The sequence below is a fragment of the Eubalaena glacialis genome, chromosome 7 (assembly GCF_028564815.1).
Source record: "Eubalaena glacialis isolate mEubGla1 chromosome 7, mEubGla1.1.hap2.+ XY, whole genome shotgun sequence".
NCBI classification, from domain to species: Eukaryota; Metazoa; Chordata; class Mammalia; order Artiodactyla; family Balaenidae; genus Eubalaena; species Eubalaena glacialis.
The window spans coordinates 20,174,474-20,194,835 of NC_083722.1; positions in this window are offsets into that span (position 1 = coordinate 20,174,474).

The window sequence follows — 20,362 nt, forward strand, 5'->3', positions numbered from 1 at the left end:
ACAGGACATGAAGGAGGAGATGGGGGTGGGAAGCTTGGAGCGGATTTGCAGGAGGGGCATAAATGCGTGTACTGGGAAAGGTGTGGAGAAGGAAGGCGGGGGCGGTGGGGGGGGTTTGGGGGGAGCGGGCAACACCCCGGGACACTCACGGTTGAGCTGCCGCCTCCGGATCCTGTCCCTCCATGGCCTGTTTCTGATCCAGTGCAATCGTGACGGTAACACCATGGTCCCAAAGTGAGGGTCTAGTACCTTCTCATAGCTGGAGAGCAAAAGTGCTCGTAGCGATACAGGAAGTCAAGGCCAGACGTATAAAAAAAATTTTTTTTAAAAGCTCTCTTCTCTTTTTTTATATCCAAGGCTTCCGTTGACTTGTTTTATCTTGAAACTTGCCTTTTCTTTCCTTCCCTTAACTCCTGACTGGCCCGAAGGCAGCTGCTGTGCTGGGCTGCCCAGCCCAGGCCTCCTGTGCCATGTTTTATGCATGAAGATGATGGGCCAGTAATTTATTCCAGCCGAGCCGATCACCGGGCTCCTATGTCTGCCCCACGTCAGAGGCTGGGGGAGGGCAGGTGTAATCTGTCTGCAGGAAGAATGGCTGAAATGAGGATCCCTCTCTGCAGGCAGGATTGAAGATCAGAGCTTGGCTGCCAGGAACATGGGGCAGGGCTGCTGGAGCCCAAATCAGGGCAACAGTCGTCACATTTTAGGGCACATGATTTATTTGCTGCTGGGTCTCTGGTGCCGAGGCTAGCGCCTGGCACAGGGTAGGTGAACAATAAATATTTGTTGACTAAATGAATGGTTCAGTGGTAACCAACATCAGCACTTTACTGTGCCTGCACGAGTCCTTTACACCGGTTGACCTGCTATATTCACTGTCTTCAAAATGCTTATTTGAACTTTCTCACCCATCCCATTGCCCACACTTTTCTCTCCACCTAAGATCACACTCCCTCCTCACCCACCCATTCATGCTTCAAAATCTCATTTTCCTGTGAGGCTTTCCTGCACCCACACTGATGGGGCCGGCACCCACGCACCTGTGCCTCTTACACTCCTCATGCCCGGATGGCCCTGACTTGTTAGGGCTTTTGTTTGTTCGCTGGTTTGTCTTAATGTGCACGTCCAAATAGCGAGTCAGCTTCTTGGTGGCAGGAACTGTGTCTTCCTCTCCTGAGCCTACAGTGGTTTGCATGGGAAATTGGTGACATTGAGGAGTGGCTGGGGCAGCCTGAGTCTGGTCCCCAAAGCTCCACCAGCCCCTCCTCAAGCCACCCCAAATAAATACACAGTCTAACGAAATACATTGTATTGGCTATAAAAACACAGCCTCAATTCGTAAGCCCTGGGCACTGTGCCTGGCAGGGGAACTGCTGTTTATGATTGATCGCTTACTTTGTTCCAAGCTCTTCAGTGTGTGATGTCAGATTGCTCCAGACGGCAGTTATTGATCAAAGCCTCAGGAATAGTCTTGCCAAGAGGTCGGAGCTGGAAAAAGTGACATTCATGTTACCAAATTTAGCCCAAGATAATCCATAAGCTTGCAGAAGGCAGAAACACTGCCCTCTGTCTTTTGTGTCCCTCATGGTGCCACTGAGGCAAAACTGCCAAGAGAGGGGGGTTGGGGGGGTCATAATCGCAACTAACCAGAGGTATGCTTTAGTCTCTGTGCCTTGTTTTCTTCGTCTTAAAATGGAAATAACCTGCACACCCCATGGGGTTGTCAAGATGAAATGAGATAAAGGTAAAATAACTCTTTAGTGGGGCTTCCCTGGTGGTGCAGTGGTTAAGAATCCGCCTGCCAATGCAAGGGACACGGGTTCGAGCCCTGGCCCGGGAAGATCCCACATGCAGTGGAGCAACTAAGCCCGTGCACCACAGCTACTGAGCCTGCACTCTAGAGCTCACGTGCCACAACTACTGAGCCTGTGTGCCACAACTACTGAAGCCAGCGCACCTAGAGCCCGTGCTCTGCAACAAGAGAAGCCACTGCAATGAGAAGCCCGCGCACCACAACAAAGAGTAGCCCCCGCTCGCCGCAACCAGAGAAAGCCCGCGCACAGCAACAAAGACCCAACGCAGCAAAAAATAAAAATAAAAAATAAATTTATAAAAAAAAATAACTCTTGAGGGGTTGGTAGAGTGTGGGAGTGCTCCTCGTCCAATTAGCACTATGCCTAGTGGGGAAGGGAGTACGTTCCAGAGCCGCAGTGCCTGGGTGCAGACTCTTAGTAGCATCATGACTTTAACATCACTGTACCTCAGTTTCTTCATCTGTAAAATGAGGATAAGAACAAGAGCTGCTGCCTTAGGGTCATGCTGATGATTTAGTGAATTAATACACGCAAAGGGCTTTGGGTTTAGCATCGGCGAACTGCTCCATGTCATCAGTGGCTATTGGTCACTAGCCACGCAATTTTGTGAAAGTTAGCAAATTCCCTGGGTCTCACTTTCCTTATCTACAAAATGAGGTGGTCTGGGATACATTACATCAAGAGTCCTGGGTTTCAGTTTCCTATTGCTCCTATAACTAATCACCACACATTTAGTGGCATAAAACAACACAAATTTATTATCTTACAGTTCTGGAGGTCAGAGTCTGAAAGGGTCTAACAGGATTAAAACTGAGGTGTCCACAGGGTTGCATTCCTTCCGGAGGCTCCAGAGGAGGATCTGTTCCTTGCCTTGTCCAACTTCTAGAGTATTCCTTGAATCGATTTCCAGGTTATCTTTCTTAGCCTGAGGGACCATGACCTGGGCCTTTATATCAAATGTAGTGACTTGGCAATTGTGGGTCTCGTGGGGCTTTGCTGGTCCAGACAATTGCTGCTGGACCCTGAGCCCTCACTGATGTGCCTGCATCCCAAGCTTCAGTTTCTGAAGCGAGGGGAGGGTAGACACCAAGATGAGGACAAAAGCTGTGGAAGGTAGCCATTGAGATTTTACTGACTGTTGCAACTGGACATAATTCCCTAGAGTGACACACGCAGCATAAGAAAGCTGTACGTTTGAGAGACCTAGGATGGCTGTTCCAACAGTCTGGTCTGGTCTTGACCTGTACAACTGCTAACTGCAACACATTTCTGCTCATCATGTCACTTACCATAAATCAAATCAGGTAGCCGCCAGCTAGGCAAATTAGAGACGAGGGGAAACTCAGGGAGGCTGTTAGGGTGTTGTCGTCATGCTCCCTTCTGTTACCTTCTTTCACCATTTGGCTCTTGCAAGTCTGTGCCCACGATGAACTTGAACGTGGAGCATGTCATACAAAACGAAGTACCCTTTTTTTTTGTGCAATCAGTATCAGGCCTTCTTTCCTGCTCATTAAGCCACACATTTCCTCAAGCTTCTGCCGCATGAGTCACTGCTTTTCTGATGTACATAATTTACAAGAGTAGATGAGAGGGAACAGTGGGCCAGAGGGGGCGGAAAGTACAGTTAGGTCTAAAATGAGAGGCAGCTGAAAAGTTTGCGTTTCCTCTTCTCTTGTGAATTTAAATACAAATCTTGCCAGTTTACTCCTTACTATCATGGAGGGACCCGGAGGGGGGGGTCGAAACTAGAAACAGAAGACTCGCCTCCATCTCTTACTGTCATTCTTTCCAGTCAGGTTGGCAACGCTGCAGACCCCTGGCTCACACCATATGGTTCCTTCTCCTGACGCTTCCAGCTTTCTCTCTTCTTTTATCAAGTACACACTCATAAATGCCTGCAGTAGATGGTGTGTGGAGTGTTATTCTCCCAAGGAACGTTTTCATTTGTGTTAAGTGTAGGATATCAATTTTTACTCTTCTCTGGGCTTGTGATGCTATTAAATTTTCATAAGTTGCAGAATTTCAGGGCGAAATACAGAGAGTCTGCTAGAAGAAACGTGTTAAAAAGAATATGGGGAAAAGCATAATTATGTGATCCTTGCTGCTACCTTTTTCCTTCAACTCATTTTCAATAAATGGAAGCTAAATGTTATATTCAGGAGAAATATAAGGAGCACCAGCATGTCTGTTTCTACTTTAAGACTGTCCTGGGGAGAAACAGACCTTCAATTACTCAGTGGAGAATGGAAATTGCTAAGCCAAGGCACACTGTGCTCCTTTTAAAGAAAGCCATTTAGGAAAACTCGGTATTATTTTAAAATAAAAGCTTATTAAACACCAGGAGAAAAAAACAGCACAGCATCTGATTTATTTCTCTCCTGTCACAAACACACCCAAAAAGGACAGAGGGTTTTGTTTATTCTTTGGAAACTGGAATGGGATTGAGAGCCAGATTCTAGTCGTGGCTATTGGGCCGTCTATCTACCTGCATTGATTGAGTACTTACCAAGAAATAGGCTTTGTGTTGCATGCTTTAAGTAGCTATGCAATTTTATTTAATTTCCCCATATTCTTATTAATAAGTGGTTATTAGTAATCCTATTTTACAGATAAAAGAGTGAAGGCTAAAGAGTGGTTACTCTAAATAGCAATGATCTAATACAGTACTTTACAGATTTTAATTTCAGATCATTGTCACAATAATCCTGTACCCATTTTGTAGGTGGTGAAACTGGGGCAGAGAGAAGTTCAATAATTTGCAGGGCTCACACAGCAGCAGGTGGCTGAGATGAAATTTGAATTCAGATAGCCCAGCTCTGTGTTTAACCACAAGCTATATTAACTCTTCACATTAAGTAATTTTAAAACACTGCAGTGTAACTATGCACTATGCTCTACATATTCAGTGCTTCTTAAGTTTGGCAATACCGCTCTGTTTTTGAAATATGTCCCACGTAGCCTTGGCAAAGGCTATTACTGAATAATAAAGAATTAGAACATTTGACAACTCTTAGACAATTATCTTAGACAACACCACATCCAAAAGCCTCATGTTAGAGAATATGAAACTGAGGCTCAGACAGGTTAGGGGACACATCCAAGTTTGCACAGCAGGTTGGTGGATCCGGGCCAGGTCTTCACCCACCCCATCTCCCAACCTCAATACAGTGTTCTTTCCTCCGATGCTGAGATCAGATTTTCCAGGAGCTTTTAGGCCTACAACATTTTTGGAGGATGGTTTTTGTGGAGTAGAGACAGAGAATTTTGAGTTGGATGATAAACGAGAGGCAATGAGCCAAAGAGAGGGCAGTGCCTGCATTTTATCTGCTCTCCTCCTGTCAGACACAGCCCATTCCCGCCCTCTCCCTCCTCCTCTTCCTCCCTCTCAAACTGCTTCTCCACAGCATTTCCTATCTCATGAAGCAGCCACACCTTCCATCCACTGCCCCCGCCAGAGACGCAGGTGATCCTCCTTGCGCCCTAAGCCTCCTGCCCACATTCAGGCCAACAGCTGATCCAATGGAATCTACCTCCTAGTTCCCTCCCAGATCTCCCTCTAGCTGTCCCCACAGCCATGATCCTGGACCAAACCACCACCATCTGTCATGTGAGCTGCCCTGACAGCCTCCTCATTGGTGTCCTCCTGTCCCACTTTTGCCACCCACCCCAATCCATTTGCTCTTTATAGCCAGAGTAATCTTTGGAAAATGCAGGTCTGACCATATACTGCCACCACTCAAACCCTTTTAGTAATGTACTTCCTCTCAGGATAAAATCCACCTTCCTTAATCTTACTTCCAAGCTAACTACTCTCACAACAGTGGAGAAGAGGAGATACATAATGAAGATGTTAAACCAATGGAATTGATGATTGATTTATTGGAAGAGAGAGAGAAAGGAGCCATTTGGGAGATGACATCCAGGGTCCAATTTGAAGCACTCACCACCTGGGCACAAAAGAGAGAAAGTGCCCGTGCACTGAGTTTAAGCTTCAGAAGGCAGAGACCCAGACCACGCCCAGAGAAACAGATATAGGAATGACTGTGAGAGCAGCTGGGTGTGAGCTTGTTAATTCGGCCATGCAATGTCTGTCCCAAGAGCCCTCGAAACTTACAACCACTATGAGGCCTCACGGAAGAGACTTGTTTTCTTCTGTGATTAAGGGCCCAGATATTTTTAGTTTGAAAATAATTTATTATGCAAGTCGTGCCTGAGTGACATCGGTGGAGCAGAGTTGCCTTTACGTGGCACGGTAGGGACAAGAACAAGGTCTGTTTTCCCAGCTGACACCACCAGCCCAGTGGAGCAGCCTTGACTTAGGCAGAAGAAAAATATTAGAGCAGTGATTGGTGTAACCACTGTGGTGGTTTCCTCCGGGAACACTCAAGATGTGGAGGAGAAATACTTCCTTATTACATCTACTTTTAGAAAATTCAACTCCTCTTAGTGGCATGGACATATATACACTACCAAATGTAAAATAGATAGCTAGTGGGAAGCAGCTCCATAGCACAGGGAGCTCAGCTCGGTGCTTTGTGACTACCTAGCGGGGTGGGATAGGGAGGGTGGGAGGGAGACGCAAGAGGGAGGGGATATGGGGATATATGTTTACGTATAGCTGATTTACTTTGTTATACAGCAGAAACTAACACACCATTGTAAAGCAATTATACTCCAATAAAGATGCTAAAAAAAAAAAAGAAAATTCAACTCTTCTTTGATCTTAATGTCACAGGGTTTGGACTCTTCCCAGTCTCGTCACATGAGGAGGGGGTGAAAGACTCCATGATTCGAGGGCAGGTTCTCTTCTTTTTACCTTCAGAAACCATAGCGTCAGAATCTTCCAGACCTTTAGAGCTGGAGAGACCTCAGACATCACTGCTCCACTCTTTCATTTCACAGAAGCAGCAGCAGAGACTCAAAGGGGATAAATGTCTTGTCAGTGGCACAAAACCACTCAGTTCCTGAGGCAATATTAATACTCAGTTGTTCTGATTCATGGTTCAGGGCTCCTTCCATATTCCCAAGTCATTACAAAGACGTCTTAGATATAAAATATTTGTGTTTTTCAGCAATGTTTTAAACATTGCATTTTATGTGTGAACAAATAGCATAACAAGGACTATATTTTTAAATTGTGCTATAAAATGAGACATTCTCCAAGTTTCACCCAGCTTGTTCCCAAAGGGATATTTATCTAATTGGAGTAACGTGTATTTTTATGTATCTTTAGGATGGAGGGGGAAGAGACTGAAGGGAGATAAAGAAGGAAACAGTAAGGGAATCTTCTCTCTATGACGTTTCTGCCAGGGGTCCTGGACTTGTGGGGATCTATCTAGGCTGCTTCAGGGAGGTCTTCAAAGGAGCCTGGAGGTCTCTTCCTTACCCGGTTCATCTAATTCAGGTTTCAAATATGCAGTAGGCACTGGGTACACAAAGATGCATAATACATGGCTTTGCCCTGGAGAACTTAAAATCCAGCAGGGAATGTAGACGGATGCACAAATAACTCTATTACCAGATCCAATGCGACTGGTGTTAGAGCAGCAGCATCAAGTCTTTTGGGAGCCTGGATGTCAGAGAACCAGTTCTGACCAGAAGAGCAAATCCAAGGCATTTGAGCTATGCCTTGAAGACGGGCTGTATATCAAGGGGTGGAGAGGAATGAGAAAAAAAGGCATTGCAGCCAAAGACTCACATGAGCAAAGGCCATGGGAGGAAATGAGGGGGCACTGTGAACCGAGTGAAAGGAGGGAAGGTGGGAGCAGAGAGTGTGGCCTGCAAAGGCAGGGCTGTGGGGAGGCACCACAGCGGGGGTGGAACAAGCCTTCTGGTTGCGGTAAAGAAGGTGAACTTGTTCTGGCCTCCGTGGGCCTCCCTCACCAATTGGCTGATCTGCCTCCTAGCCCTCAGGAGCCCTCAGTTCTCAGGCTTCCTCCCTTCACCAGGGCCGGCCTGACAAGGAAGTGTCGAAGATGCTACTTAGACCACAGGGCGTTGCCACGTAAAGGAGTCAGGGGGAGGTGATATCTCGAGACACCGGCAGCTGCTCACTTAGAGCCTCGGATAGTGGGAAGCAGCCCTCGTGGACCCCTCTGGTTCCCACGTGTGGTGCTGAGGTCGGGAGCCTGGGAAGAAGGCACCGAGGGAAGACCTGTCTGCGGGAACTACCTCACACTAAGCAAAATCTCAACACAAAGATAGATGCAAATCAGAAAGGAAGTATGTTCATGTACAGAGGAAGAAAAACTGCCAAGGAAATGAAACATGTAGATACCTGGTTGGGACATATTCAAAAGTGAAATAAACTTAAAATAGACACTGGGCTAAATGTTTTGGGCGGCATTATTTCCCACACGTCGGGAAAGCCAAATGCTAACCAGAATTTTGCTTAGTGAGAGTAAAATCTGAACCAAGTGAGTGAGTTAGTTGGCTGATGCCAATGGTAACTGTCATCGAGTTAAGATAACCAATTCATTCTGGGGTGCCAGAGACTTTCCCAGTTTGAGTGCTGAAAGCTGTACGTTCTGGGAAATCCCCCAGTCCTGGGGAAACCAGGATGGTTGATCACCCTCTGTCAGGTTATAATGGCCCAGAGCTTCTCTCTCCTCTCTTTAGAGGTTTACCTCTACAAAGGACTGGACATCTATGTCATTGGGGCGCCTTCTCTCCTGGACAGCGCTGAATGAACTCTGGCAAACCCCAATTGTTTTATAGTTCTTCCTTATTCTCCTGTGCTTCCTTCCTATATCTAATGCCATAGATTCATCGTGAGACTGTGAAGCAGACCTACAGATTGTCTCCCTCAATACCTTTCCCTCCTGCAGTGTGCCTTCCTGCTCTGTAGTGGTGGAAACTTACAAGCATCCTGCAGACTCGCCTGCAGCTAGGGCTCCTCACATGACTTAGAGTTGGCCAGGCCCGTGCACTGATGTGAGTCTTGATGGAGAAAGTGGGCAAAGCAAGCTGTTAGCCTTGTGTAGGGAGAGTAGGCCTTCTGGCCAGTGCGATCGATGGCTTTTATTCTGCTAAAACCAGCAGGAGCAGGGCAGCTTGTAGACTCAGAAGCTCCCTGATCATGCCAGAGGCGTGGTGCTTCTGGGGCCCTGCTGGCTATCGCTCCCAGTTCTTTTGAGAAGTTCAGGCTAGATTGTGTACCTTCAGCCCTCTTAGTGATTTTATGAGCTATCATAACTCTTCTTTAGCATAAATTAGCCAGAAGACCCTGTAGTTTACAAGGAAACACAGACTGATACAGAAGGTAAATAAGATGCCATCACCAACAGCTTAATATTTGCTTCCTGGATGCTGCTTTGGAAAGAACTCTGAGGCCTCATCCAGGCTCAGTGAGCAAGGCTGCTCTGATGGATTGGGGGTCTCTGTTAGGATACCAAAGGGGGAATAATTGCAGTTTTGCCATCTGTGGTTGAGACTATTGACAAAACCATGTCTTTCTTCGTTTGTTTTACAACAATACTGTCATCTTAAAAGTATCTTCTACTAAGGTGTTGATTTTGTGAGTTTAACACTGGATATCAGAAATTTTAGATGGATTTCTTTAACTTTAATCTTAGAAGTATAAGCTACAATTGTATTTGATATCAAGGGTTGAATAATTGTTGACATAAGTTCTTGAAGAATGTAAATGTTCTGTTGAAAATCTCCTGCTCAGCAAAGATAAAGAAGATGAAAAAATGTTACATTCTAGCGAGTATTATGTATTTACTATAAAGATCTATATATTACAGTATTTATATATTACATTTAAGGAGTGTTGTAAAGAGTGGCTAAAGAGAAGGAATGAAGATCTTACTGAAATTTAAATCTCTATTCTATTTCTTATACTCATTTACTATTTCCTTTACTATCCAATAGTTTAGAATAAAATTTTGTTTAATCCTGTATAAAGGTTGTAATATGTGCTTGAAAGAGGAAACTGTATTTGTTCCGTTGACCATAGAATATGACTATTAAAGGAAACTGAATCTTCTCACTTAAACTATGAATGAAGTTATCAGCCTTGCGTTATTTTCTCTTCCACTATATACATTGCTCATTTCTCCTGTTAGACAGTGAGCACTTTGGCTGACTCTTCTTATGTCTGTGAGAGCATTAATCAAGCCACTCAGACATAATCTAAATACAACACACAGCATGATTTCTCTGACAGTTCTTAGAGTCTGGGGTTCCTCCTTGATTCTCCCTTGTATCACCTCCACCTGAAAAGGCTCATCTCTCTTAGGAGGGGTTTTCTCTCCCAGGGAGATTTTTACTCTCTAGCTCAGAGGGCCCAAAGGTGAGGCTGTAGTGGGGATGTTATAGGCCATGCAGCTGCTAGCATCACATTGCCCAGGCATTGCCTGTTATGACACCCGGAGTCTAACGTGGGTAAAACTCCTGTGCACCCAACCCGGAGCACAAGGACCAGAAAAGGAATTTTTGGAGTTGAAAAGAACTGGAGACAAATTTCAGTTTCTTACTCATTTCATCAAGAGCAGGTGTTCTCCCTATGAGTCTTTTAGTTGCAAGCAACAGAAATCCACTATAAACATTATCCGAGTTTGTTTTTTTAAGCGAGGGGGGAGTATTTATAATAACATGTTACAGCAAATGTTTCAAGCAGGTCTCTGAGGAGAGGACCACCACCAGGGACCTGGGCAGCCATCAGTCAGACCCTGCCTGGCCTTCACTTGCTCTCAAGAGTCACAAAATCTAATCTGGGCTTCTGAGCACTCAGCTGCCCTCCTGGCCTCGTGGGCAGCGTGTGGCACTGGAGTTAAACCAGAGGAGTGAATCCTGACTGCACCCTTTCAAGCTGTGTGACCTTGGATAAGCTACTAAACCACTTGACACTTGAGTGTCCCTGACCTTGGATGAGAACGACGACAGCTCTGACCCCACAAGGTTGTGGTGAGGATCAGATGAGCTCATCCATGTGAAAACGGTGCCAGCACTTCATATTTATTAGCTATTAGTCTGGTTACATCCTCTTTTTTCTCTCCGTGGACTGGTTTTCTCTGCTTCACTGGGCCCATGTCCAAGCTCAGCCAGCCCACATGGGGACCTCACTTCTAAGTCCACACGACCCCCAGCCAGGCCAACAGCCAGACGGCACAGGATTCTCTCAGTCCCCAAACCAAGATCTCGGGAGAAAGAATCTCCTTGGCTGGACCGTGGTCATGGAGACAGAGGAACTCAGCTGCGGAGGGTGGCATTGCATGTGTGTGTGGGCACAGGGGTGGAGGGATGGGAGTGGAGGGGGCCATGGTAGTTCTCAAAGAAAAAAAGGGTGTCTTCATGCGCTGGTTAATCCTCCCCAAAGGGGTGAGCCCAGAAAGCCTGCATTTTGTAATCTTTCGTGATAAAGAGCCAGAAAGGCCTGGGAGTTCTCCTTTCCTCCAGGGTGGCCCATAACTGGGAGTGTCAAGTGCTGGTGAGGGAGCCTGAAAGCCCAGCAACCTTGCCCTTGAGTGGGGACACACCCTGAGGCATAATTCACCCTCCAGAGCTCCCCTAGAGGATCGGGCTGAGGCAGGTATTTGACCTGAGATGGCGCTTTTCTTGGGTTCTTTCCCTTCTCTGTCCATCTTCCCCTAACGTCCTGGCTTCCCTGGGAACATTTCCTTAATAAATCACTTACACATGAATCCTGCTCTCGGGACCTGTTTCTGGAGCTCAATTTAAAACAATCCCACAGATCAAAAAATGAGTCTGAACTCATTTGTGAGCCATTAATGAATGTAACTGATGTCCATGGGAAAGGGATTCTTTCCATCCTCTGAGGTTTGGTTTTGTTTCTTACCCTTGCATTCTTCAGCAGGTCCCACCCACCGAGAGAGGCTGCTGGAGAGCCCAATCTCTCTGCCTTCAGAAAATGATCTTCTTTCAAAGAAAACAAGGAGGACAGCCACTTTGACTTAAAAAAAAAAGAAAGAAAAAAAGAAAAAAAAGAAGGTTGGTCTGGTATGTGACCTGATCTTCTTTGCTGGCCCCCTTCCTCCCACCAGCTGGGAGAGCCATTTTAACTTTCAGAAATAGACTCTTCCTGCCAAGTCAAGCTGCCCGTCTGAAAGCTAAACATGGGAAGGCCAGTAAATGAAGGCAGCATAAGAGGTGACATTTCTAGGAAAAGCTGCCACCGTAGCTGATTCTTACATAGTAATACTCCTAACGCCTACTGCACGGATTGCTACTGCTGGTTATGAGGATGAACACTTTGAGTGGATTTCAATGAGAACGGTTCTTACATGGAGAGATCATACAGGGCTGGCTGTGTCCTAGGCCTGAAGTCAAACAAGCTTCAGGACTGGCTCACCTTTGGGCCAGTCTCAATGCCAAGCAGATAAGACAGTCCTTGGCGTGGTGGAATTGGGCTGTCTCTACTTCCTCTTCCCACTTCAAAATATTCTGGCCACCTCAGCTTGACACTGAAGACTAAAATCCTACTGCACAAATCCACCTCTTTGGGCTGAAAACATGTCTATTGTTAAAATGTAAACCTTTTGAGGGAGGTAGCCCTGTTCCCTACCCAACCAGACACAGTGTAGTCAGGGGACAAAAGACACAGTTTAAATAATTACCGTTTTAAATTAAACCAGCAATGAACTAAGGAAGGCAGTATATCAGACTGGTTAATGGATTTTACTTTGAGGTTTAGATCTCAGACATGAGACCTTAGGCAAGACTCTGGAGGGCTCAGATTCCTGATCTGTAAGATGGGGATGAGACCACATACTGAGCTCTTACTTTGTCTTTAGGGGCTAAGCCCTTTACGTGGATTAGTTAATTCCGTCATCATTACAAACTTAGGAGGCAGGTACTATTATCGTCTCCATTTTGCACACCAAGGCACTGAAGCTCAGGGAGGTTAAGTACTCCAGGTCACACAATTAATAAATATCTATCTGGTGGGAGCTTTTTGGTGATTAAATGAGAAAAAGCTTATTAAAAACAGCATATTGACTGAAAGCTAAGAGAAAGCCCTGGATAAATGTTAGTCCTTAATGATGATAATTTAATATTCAGGATTACTGTTATCTTACATTTGTAATTTGGAAGGCACTAATCTGGATCATCTTTCTAACCCGCCATACCCTAAGAGGACAGCACTGTTGACGTGAACCATCTCTGAGAGCCCCAAGAATCTGAAACATCCAGCTACTTCTTGATGCAGTTGGGAAAAGAAAATATTCACATGTATCCTTAAACCCAGAGAGTTATTTTCTTAAAAAGCAAGTATCCTCGGTGGACAGAAGGCAGCAGATTGGGGTGGGGAGGGAGAGAGAGAATAGTTGTTTAATCATCTGTCCCAGTTCTTCCCAAAAGGAGGCTCGTGTGCTAGGAATGCATAACCAGGCATCATGGGCCATTCCACCCCCAAGAGCTGCCCACCTGTCTCCAGAAAAGCCATTAGCATTGCAAAGGACCTGTTTTACAGGTACTCAGGGAGAATGCTACATATTTCCCTCCAGTCCTTGCAAAGGTCCTGCGGCCAAATGAGTTAATCAGAACCACCTCCCTCAAGCCCTGAGTGATGCCCAGGCAAAGGGCACAGGAGAAACACAGTCACTGAGAAATGCCACCGGCCTCCAGCCCACCTACCAGAGAAGTAGCACCTGAGGGGTTAGGACCAGGGCTTCATATGCAGGAAGACGCCCATTCAAGTTTCTAGATCAAATGGATGGTGTGACCTTGGGCAAGTTAGTTAACTAGCTCTTTGAGCCTTGGTTTCCTCATTGGTAAACTAGGGATACTAAAACCTTCCTCCTATCTTGAAAGAAACAATGTATTTGAATTGCCCTGTTGTACACCTGAACCTAATATAATATTGTAAATTAGCCATCCCTCAATAAAAGAAAAAGCGATGTATAGTGTATGCTTAGCAGAGTGTCTGACACCTAGTAGAGTTTCATAAATGTTAACTATCGTTAATAACAAGTCTTCATTGAAAATATCTCTGTGTTAGGAAGTGTGAGCATAGAAATATACAGACCCTGACCTCCACAGCTTATGGACTCAAAGGGGAGACAAGACTAATCACATAAAATGATCGGCCATCCAGCGTGTACTCAGCTGTTTGGTGTGATGAGGGTTCACAGAAGAAAGAGGTGGGTGCAGACAGGTGCAGGCTGGACATGCCCAGGAGGTAAGCGATGAGGATGCTTGGCGTTTTGCAAGATGTAAAGAAAGAAAAAGCTCAATGGAAGCCAGCACAGGCCTGGAGGAGAGGCATGCTGGGTAAACGGGGCAGGTGGCACTCCAGAAGGAAACAGGAGCTGCTTTCCCCTCATCTGAGCTATCCCAGCTGAGACCCAGAAGCTGGTCTCAATGGTGGGGCAGATCCTCTGACAGGAGTCACATGTCTACCACCCACCACTCAAGGGTTCTTCAAATCACAAGCCTCTAAAAACCAGCACAGGAGCTGAGAATGATGGAAGCCACACTCTGGAATGACAGCCGGGTACAGGTTTCTCTAAAGCGACATTACATACAACAAACTGCAGATGATACTGCAAATTTCTGATGTGAATCGCTCATTCATTTCCAATATAAATTGATGAAAACTCTTAGCTGAGTGTGATGATCAGATTGAACTGTCTGGGCTTTTACTGTTCTCTGGCTTTCCAGTTCCTACCACCCTCTGCGTCCAAAGTTATTCTACTGGGGGCTAAATTCAGGTAAATGCTAAAACTAGCTAATTACTCATCAAAGAAAATTCTTCGTTTTGGCATAGCACTGTAGGTTCCGAGTATTTTGCAATTATGTTCCTAAGGAGTTCTTGCTTTCTCTAAGAAGCTTTGCAAACTATCAGTCTCAGCTGAATTTTTATCCTGGGAAGGATTTCTTCCTTTATTTGCCCAATTTTGCAGCACTGCCCTTCAGAGCACTTTTTTCTCCCATTTGCCTCTTTTCTCCCCTAGTCACTGATGGGAGATGAAAATGAATTTTGGTATTTCGTCCTCTTGAAGGGAAAAGTAAATTCTAGATGGGACTCAAGTTCCAAATGGTTCTCTTTTTGGGCAGGAACACAAGTGCCATGTTTCCTGGGTGATGTTGTTCAATAATAAGCTATCTGGCTTCATAAATACTTCGTAAAAAGTATACAGTAATAACAATGATCATTATTATTGGACATGTGCCATTTTCAGAATTCACTGTAAGTTCCATAGAGTTGCACCTGACTTCCTGGGCACTTCAGCTGGTGGGGGCAGGGCAGTTGGGACCCACTGTTGCAATAGTCATAAATGCTCTGGTCACTGGGTCCCAAATGTCTCGTTGAACTTCATACTTAATAATGTTTGTCTACCCAGAGGGCAACAGAATGTTTGTTCCTGGACTGTGAGGCCACTGATATTTTCATTTATTTTCTAGGGAAATATTAGCCTGAGGATCTGGGAACATTGCTTCATTGCCTGGCCTTATAAGAATTTGCTTGATCTATTTTTGTGAAGGCAAATTAACCCTGGTCCTAGAATTTTTTCATGCAAAAGGGATAAATGAAAGTTTTTACTGCTGAAGAGGTTCCATTCGCCTGAGTCAATTTTAGCTACTGAAATAATCAGCTCTATAAATGCCGTTTTAATGGAAACAAGGGTTTCCCAGGTCCAGCTTGGATAGGTCCAGGCCTCCAAAAGGAAAAAAATCCCTTCTTTGTTCTTTTAGCTGGATTATTATCGGGCAGGTCCACCATCCTTTATCAGATTATTAGTAACACATGAGGCCCTTTCAGCAGGCCTATGCCTTTCAATTGTATGATAGTTGTGGTAACACATAGCAGTACAATCCTCCCATCTTCGTGTTTTAATTATGTAAACAGAAGAATAAAACTACCCAACTTCCCATCCTCCCATAGACTGAGGCTGAGGGGGACACTAAGAATCTAACCCTTACAAAATGACATTTCAAAGTTAAGGGACTCTCGCGTTTGTGTACCAAAGGGAAGGTCCATTAAGAGGGAAATGGCTCAGACACAAAGCTCTTTCTTATGCCCGCTTGTCCCAAAGATGCACAATTTGAAAAGAAGGTTTGGACGGGAGCGGGTGCGTGATGATGTCAAAGGACAAGAAGTAACACTGCTTTGACCCATAAAGCAAAGTCTGAACTCTGCTGTTTAGCAAGTTAGGAAACTGTCCCTTCCTTCTGAAAATTTGAAACTGCTTTTTCCAAAAATAAACATTTGTCCCTCGATGAACGGTGGGTTTGATTCAACTGTAACCTGCATGTTTACTCAGAGGAAGCTCTAAGTGGACTGGGTAAGAGGCCCACCCCTGCCCTGGACATGTGGGTCCTTGAGGCCAAAGCGGCAGGGCCTGCAGGTCTTGCAGCCGTAAAGGCGGTGTTGACTGCGCCACTGATGCCCTCGAGGAATTACTGAGTAAATATTTCAGACTGGAGGAAATGCACTACCTGGGAACAGGCGTGGTCCTGGGTCCGTTTCAACGGGTGGGAAAGGGTCCCCTAAATGGTGGGTGAGGGATGCCTGGGTGATACAGGAAGCAGGGTGTTTAATCTGTCTCCTCTCCTACAGTGAAGCCTGGGATCGTGTGCCACTCCAGGGGCCCTCCTGTAAAGGATTTGATGCCTCACGTGTTTTCCCACCAACATAGGGGAAAGCCATGTTTAGCGCACAACTTTTAAGTTTTAACCTCCTGCTCCGCTGTTCCCTTAATTATCCCAACACTGGGGTGAAGTGGCCGTACCTTCAGTCTGCGAGGCGGTGGCGTGGAGACCGGACGACAGGGGTCCCGTGCCCTGCGGAGGAGCCGGGGAAGACGACTGCGAGCTTCCGAGGGACCACTGAGCCCCTCTCTTCCCAGATACACCAGAGGAAGAGGGTTCTTGAAAGAGTGAGAGCTGCTGCTTGGGTTACTCTGAAGACATCACTGAGCGAACGACATCCAGCACTCAGGCCACATCCAGAAACCCGCCGAAGGGGTCGGTCTCGCGGGCCGCGAGGTTTGGATGCGCTCCTCTTCCGCCACCTATCGATAGCATCAGCTCATTGCAGTTTCCAAAGGGCCCTAGGCTCCCTATGAAGTGGACCGATTCAGGATAAGGAGTAGTCCAGGAAACTTAAAACCATTCAAGGCACATTTTTCTGCCTTCAAATTAATATAGATTTATTGAGTCGTCAGGGAAAATACATATTCTTAAAATCTGGATGGCTTATTTTACTGAGTAAATTAGCTCTGATTTTCAGCTGCCAAAATAATAATATATTGGGAGTAAGAGATAGGCAGAGTTTTGTTATTGTCTTTCTTACATTAGCTTAATGCTTTAGAATACATAACGTATTGTGTACTTTTGTTGTTGCTGCTTTTCAGAAAAAATGATCACCCTACAGGTAATGAAGGACTTTTTAGAAGAGGAATAGTATATGAGTAAGATTTGCAAGCAAGAGAGTGTGTCAGGTCTGCAGAATTAACATTATGGAGCTCCATGGGGAATGAACAAATGCAAGTATAGCATGGGAGACTGTCCATATGTTTTAGCAGTCTGTACATTAGCTGGAAGATTGAGAAGGTGCTACCAAAAGCCCAATTGTTCATATTCTTCGATTCAGTAATCCAACTTCAAGAATTCTATCCCGAGAAAAGAATCCCAAAATGTGAAAAAAGTAATATGGATGATAGTCTTTATAAGATTAGTTAATGCTCAGCAACAGAAGAAGAGTTATTGTTCATTCAAAATGTGGAATATTGCAGACATGAAAATTATCTTAACACAGCAATATTAAAAAATGCATACCCAAGAAGATATAAAATAGTAAAAATAGAAATATCGAATAAAACTGGAAAAGAATATTTAAAATATCAAAACTGAGTTAGAGGGTGGATTTAGAGTCTACAATGCTATGTATACTCATATTTATGTTTTCCTAATTACATGATAAATACAGGAATGCTTTCTTGTTATTACATTTAAATTATATAGAAATATATTAAGACATGAAGGATCCTGTTAATAGATTGATGTAAGCTCTCCAGATCTTCTTCCTTGGAGTTACACACACACACACACACACACACGCACACATTACTATGTGTAGTGTTATTTTTTTTAGAAACTTTTTTTTTTTTTTGGCCACACGGCTTGCGAGATCTTAGTTCCCCCACCAGGGATCAAACCTGGGCCCTCTGCAGTGAAGCACAAAGTCCTAAACACTGGACCGCCAGGGAATTCCCTGTAGTGTTATTTTAACATAAAAGTCATAATATTGTATTACTTGCAACTTGATTCTTTTTAAAATCTGCATTATAGGTCTTTCTGGATCAATAGTATATATTTACTATCTATATTGTTTTTAACCACTATTGAATGTGATCTATTCTAATACATTTAATTATTTCACAATTGATACTTATTTCTTCTCATTTTAAAAATGTTAAATAATTTTGCAAATGAGCTCTCCTGTGTACTTATCCTGGTACAGTTTATTAATGAATTTAAGCTTCATTTATTCATTGGCCACTTGTATTTCCTTAGAGAATTTCCTATTCATATCTCTTGCAAAAGTTTCTATTTCATTGTTTACATTTAAAAAATTTATTTGTTGGAGTTCTTTATGAATTTTAGATTTTTATTGAGATTTCACTGAATTTAGAGATTGGTACAACATAAAATATTTCCATCCAGAGCATAATATCCCTATTTGGTCTAGTTTTCTTTTATGTCCCTTGACAAAATGTTATTGTTTTCTTTAGATCCTGTACACTTCTTGTGGGAATTTATATTACATAAGGAAGACATTTTCGATGGCTATTTACATAACTGAAATACTTTTTAACTGAAACAGTTACCAGCTCCAGTTGAAACCACAGCAGTTTCTTAAACCTATAATGATCTGTCAAATAACTCAAAGAAGTATAATCATCAGCCTATAATTTGCTTGTATACAAGGGAAATCAATCAACAGATTGTTTTCATGTCCTCTTAACACACCAAAAATGGGATTTAGATACAAAAAAATAAAAAGTAGAGAGAGAGAGAGAAGAAAAACCACAGTTTGGGAATAGTAAACTTTGTTTTCCTTTCTTTGGCAAGCTACTTATTACCTGGCAGTAAACAAGGAGGCCAAGTGGGGTATCCAGCTTGGGCAGCTGGGTCATCAAGGAAAATAATTCCAGTTACTTAATGGTCCTTCAAAATCTTTAGGCATTTAAACTGTGACGTCTTCAAGACAGGATGTCTCCACCGTGTCTATTTTTCCCCTCCTTCTGCACCTCTACCTCCGTTAGGCCAGGTCTCAGCATTTCCCTCACTAGAATCTCTTAGATCCTTAACAGACGTGGAAATAAAGTTGCTGATAATAAATTTTTCCAAAAGCAAGTTGGAGCATGATAAACTGATCTTAAAATTCTGAAGAAAAGATGTACAAGTATAGCCTTGAAAATTTTCTTGGCTTATCATTTACTGAAAAGGGTGTTTTCAAATATCTTTGATTTGAATTTGTGTATTTCTTCTTTTAGTTATGTCGTTCTTTGTTTTATACATTTTGAAGCTCTTATTATGTGCATATAAACTTAGATTTTTATAGCTTCCTGGTTAACTAAGACTTTTTACATTATGAAGTGTTCCTCCTTGTTTGACTTTAAGATAGCTATGCCATCTGTTTATTAGTATTTGCATGGTATATATTTCCTCTTTTTTCTTTCAAGCTTTCAGTGTACTTATCTTTTAAGTATGTGTCTTGTAAGCAGTGTTTTTTCAAATCCAGTCTGTCAAACTGTCTTTTAATGACAGCATTTAATCCATTTACATTTAATGCAATTATTGATATAATCTACCATCTTGATTTTTACTTTCTACTGTCTCATTTACGTTTTTTTATTCTTTAATTGGCTTCTTTCACAGATTAATATTTTTAAACTATTTCATGTTCCCTCTATGACCTTTGTGGTTACACATTCTTTTAAAATTCCTTAAGTGGTTACCCTAGAGACTACAAAATGTATTCTTATCAAGTGTGTGTCAGTTATCAATTTATTGGCTCTCAGCTTTAAATCCACTCTTTATTGCCGGCTATGCAAACAAGAATTATTTCTCTTTTGCTAGCCAGTATGAAGCTTTGTCTGTAGAGGGCACTAGAGGGGCACTGGAGAAGGAAAAGGTTTCTGTTCTGGCTCTCCTTAGTTTCTCCAGAGCTGGGCTCCTGAAGTATGAGATGAGCAGCAGCGCCCAGCATCTAGCTGTTACTCTGGGACCTTTTAAAGTGGCTTTAGGATTGTGCAGCCTGCAAGTCACCTCCCCAAGAATGGCTTTCCCAGCATCCCCTTGAGCGGCTCTGAGCCAGTTTCAAGGCATTCAGCTTGTCAGCCTTCTTTGGAATGGACAGATGCCTATTCATGGCATAAGGAAAACCAGTTCCTAATGCCAAGATTACCTCCGTGGGTTTCCTTTTTCTCCTGATTTGATAGCAGTGGAGATGGTGGAAAGTGGTTACACTCTGGGTATATTTTGAAGGTAAAGGTGACGGATCTGCTGATGCAGTGGATGTTAGAGCAAGGTATAAAGAATGATTTCATAGTTTGGGGTTTAAGTCATGGAAA